We start from the raw sequence: 4,423 nt of genomic DNA, 5'->3' as shown, positions 1-4,423 counted from the left end.
TCTGCTGGAATAGTTACTGGAAACAATTCCATTCAAAAAGCAATAGGCTCAGTAAAGGGCATACAAAGGCAAAAAATAAAATGGTCTGAGCCGTCGAGGAGCTTACTAAGGTTACTAAGGGAAACAAGACATAGCACTGCCATGTATCTGAATGGCAAAAAGCTTGGGCTACCTATACACGTAAGTATAGTTACCCACAGCTACTACCCAAGCAAGCCGTGGAGTCTTTGAAAAGGGAGCCCTCTTGTTCTCCAGAGGAGACATCTGGAGGCATCCGAGTGATGAGAGGAGGAAGAGTGGATAAGAGGAAACTTTCTGAAAATGGCCTTACTTTTTTTCATTAAAATGTGGGGCACTGAGAGAATTGGGGGAGGGAGAGCCATGGGAAAGTTGAGAAGGGATGAAAACATTTGGAAAAGCTGATGAGATAAATGAGATAGTGAGTTAATTAGGGATGTGTGAAAAATTGCCTTACAGCAGTGAGGACCCAGTTTGAAGTTCCATTCCAATCCAATCCAATAAACATTTATTAAGCACTTACAGTGTCAGATACTGTGCTAAGCACTGGGTATACAATAAAAAGGAAGATAGTTCCTGCCCTCAAGGAGGTTATAATCTAATGGGGGCAGAAAAGACACAAAAGGATGCAGGAAAGTGGTGGTGGAGACACCAGGGGATTCCTAGCATGGGGAGGTCATCTCGTTCCATGGAGTAGAAACCAGGCAGAGAAATAGATGCAGAGTAAAAGTGTGCCCAGGAGTCTAGTTTCCTTCTATAAAGGAAGGTATTGAGAGAAGTTTGGTATTTCACCCACCAGCTCTCCAATCAGAGGGGAAAGGAGGCTGAGGGAGGTGGTGACAGTCAAGGCTTTAGTTAGCTGCATACTGATGAGGTTGTGTGGAATGATAACAGATTATAAGATAAAGGAATTTCAGAGATCCTGAACTTGGAATATTGTGGGTGATGGCAAGATTAAGGGTGTAGCAATCTCTTTGTATACCTGAGGTGGGTGGAGGAGTATCATGGGAAATAAGTAAATTAAGAGAAGTTCTTCTTTAATAGTCCTGGCAGGGCCATCTCCAGTCATCCTGATCTATATCTTGCCACTGAACCCAGGTGGCTCCAGAGGAGAAAGTGAGACCAGTCACTTTGCATAGTCCTCCCTCACTTAAATCCAATTCACTTGCAAGTTATAGCATCTCCTTCCTGATGTCATGGTCCTCTTTGAGAATGAAGGACAACAATCAACAATAATAGTCTTGATTTGAAAGTTGACCAATTAATTATATATTGTCCTCCACTCTTGACTCTCCCCTCTGTCCAATTGCCATTTACACCTTGCCAATTAATAGTCTTCAAAAGATCAGCCCTACTATTTTTCTTCTCCATTTGTACTCAGAAGCTGATGAGTGCCAAATAACAAATTCTCTGTTATCTAATCTCAAATTCTCATTGCTGCACAGTAATCCTTTAATCTTTCTTTGATTAGGTCTCTACCTTTCCTGCTCTCAGTGGCTGTTCTAAACTTTCACTTCTATCATCAAACCCCTAGTGCTTTTACTTGCCCTCCCTCCCCCACACCCCAGGACCTTGCCTCTTGTTTTATTGAGAAAATAGAGGCCATTGCCTTGAGGTCTGTTACCTCCATCCTCCATCTCAATATCTGTCTCCTTCCTGATCCCTCCTCTCCTTTATTGCTGTCTCTGGGGAAGATAGGGCCCTATTACTTACCAAGTCAGTCCCTCTACATTTGTCCACAATTCCTCTTTCTCCTTTGTCCTCCAAGAGCTTTCAAACAGGTTAAGTGACTTGCCCAGGGTCACATGGCTAGTAAGTGTCTGAAGCCAGATTTGAATTTAGGAAGATGGATCTTCCTGACTCTAGGCTGGCACTTTATCCACTGCACCACCACCACCACCACCATCACGACAACAAGAACTTGCCCAATTAATCATTCTTTTTCTCACCTTCAGTTTTTCCCTTTATACTGTCTCTATCACTGCCTACAAACATGTTCAGGTCTACCCCATTCTTTTTTTAAAAAAAATTAATTAAATCACATTTTTTTAATAAAGATCTATCGTCTCTCAATTCTACCTCTCCACCACTGTTGGGGGTGGGGGGGGGGAAGAAGAGAAACAAAACTCTTACAATAAATATGCATAGTCAAGCAAAACAAATTCTTTCATTGACCACTTACAAAAAATATCTGTCTTATTCTGCACCCTGAGTCACTTCTGTGTCAGGAGATGGGTAGCATGGTGATTCATTATTGGTCTTCTGGTATTGTGGCTGGTCATTTTGTTGACCTTAAGTTCTTGATAATTTACTTCATTAAAAAAAAAACCTTGTTTATTGAGCATTGTCTTCTGTCCCTTCACTGACAGATTCTTACAAAACTCCTCTCCTCTATTTCTATTTCCCCACCTTTTAGTCAAATTTAGGGATTTCAAGAAACACAGGCAGACCTCCAAGTAAAGGATCTCAGCTGGCCTGCATAACCATCAACTCACTTCTCAATCCCTTGCAAACTGGCTCCCAATCCACCATTCAACTGAAAGTGTTTTGTCCGAGGATACCAACAATCTCTTAACTGCCAAATTAAATGGTGTTTCCTCAATCCTCTTCTTCTTTGAACTCTGTGTAACTCTTTTTTTAATATATAAAATTTTATTAAAATCATTTCACACCCTTTAGGTCTTCAAATATAATTACTATATAAATACAACGCCAAAGACAACATTTTCATTAAACAGATTAGCTAAATGGATAGGAATTTTTAATATATTTGCACATGGGCCTCTTCAATCAACAGAATTATATCCATATCAGACTATGATAATATTAATTAAAACATGGTTTTGTTTGTACCACTGCTGCAAAAATAGCTATACCTTCATACGTATGTGTATCACAGATATCAGATTTAGAGCTGGAAGAAGAGACTTTAGAGGCATCTAATCCTGTCCTCTCATTTTACAGAAGAGGAAACTGAGGACCAAGCAGATTAAATGACCTGCCCAAAGTTACACTAGTAGTGTTAGTGTCACAGGTTAGATCTGAACCCAAGATTTCTCTTTCCAGAGTTAAATAAGGTATTTCTAAAGCTATTGGCATGTTTCCACCACTTAGTAGGTGCTTAATAAATGTTGGTTTCCTTCCTTTCTGTACACACATGGGAGTGGTGACCAGAGAGAGTCACTCTAGTTGAGAGAGTTATAGGGGATTGGTGATGTGGCGAGTAAAAATGTAACAAAGGTAAATTGAGGCACACGTCCTGGGCAAGGTAACAGTTTATTTACAGTGATGTGCCACCTCAGAAAAGCCAGAGATCCCAGCATGACCAATTTATTGTTGTTGTTTGTCCTTCATTCTCAAAGAGGATCATGACATCAGGAAGATGGTGCCATGACTTGAATGTGAATTGGATCACAGTGAGGCAGGGCTGTGCAAAGTCACCAGCCTCACTTTCTCCTCCCGAGCCATCTGGGTCCAACGGCAAAATATAGATCAGGATGACTGGAGATATCCCCTGATCAATTTATTAGATAGGCTGGTAATAACCAATAGATTGGATCACCAGACTCTTTGAAAGACCCCGAGTCTTTGAGGGCTGACAGGTCCTTTTTTTTTTTTAATTGGCTTACATATTTATTTATTACAGACAATCACTTACACAACACATAAAAAATATTTTCCTAGCTTACACAAAAGTCTTTTGACATTGGGAATGAAAAATGCCACCATCCAAGCACACAGAAAAAGTTAAAGAAAACCTCAGCCAAATGGGTTTAATCTTGAAATGCAAGCCAATAAGATCAAAGACTAAACCCTCACAAACTCTTGGGATCCTTGGACTGGTTCACATCAGTAAGGGAGCTGATTTTTGGATGTGGTAAAAGAAATGTGTTCATCACCAATCACAATTTCAAGCTCTTGCTGGCCCACCCCTTCAGGCGGAGGCCACAAAGCATCATCTTCTTTTGTTACCTCACTGTCACTGATGATTCCCTTCAGTTCCTCCATCATGCTCTTATGGACATAAGCCTCTTTTCTTATTATCACGTCATTTTTGTAATTACTGTCGTTGACATACTTCAGTTTTCCATCTGGCCAAAACTCGAACTCCAAGAACTCGTGGCTAAACTTGTCCTTGTACCCCACGTAGTAGCATGGGTAGAAGTTGCTGGCCATGGACAAGCCAAGCTAGGCCTGAATCTGTCCAATGAGCAGAGGGATGAGGGGCCTGCACGACTGCCTCCTCCACAACCTGACCAGGCCTTTTAAACCTAGTGGTGTCTTCCTTCTGATGAGCCTGATGGTACACCATTTAAACCTCCCCTGCAAAGGTAAGACAATTCTGATTGGTAGACATTTTAATGAGGTGGTTGCTGAAGTGTTAACTCAGCTCTTCCCTATTACT

General features: G+C 41.1%; 1 pseudogene; it reads right to left on the bottom strand.

Moving 5' to 3' along the window:
* Nucleotides 1-3,703: 3,703 nt before the first annotated feature.
* On the bottom strand, nt 3,704-4,194 carry LOC110198423 (protein mago nashi homolog pseudogene; annotated as a pseudogene).
* Nucleotides 4,195-4,423: the final 229 nt, after the last annotated feature.

The sequence above is a fragment of the Phascolarctos cinereus genome, unplaced genomic scaffold (genome assembly GCF_003287225.1).
Source record: "Phascolarctos cinereus isolate Bilbo 61053 unplaced genomic scaffold, phaCin_HiC Scaffold_5;HRSCAF=322, whole genome shotgun sequence".
Lineage (NCBI taxonomy): Eukaryota > Metazoa > Chordata > Mammalia > Diprotodontia > Phascolarctidae > Phascolarctos > Phascolarctos cinereus.
This window is presented reverse-complemented; position numbering and strand designations above follow the sequence as displayed.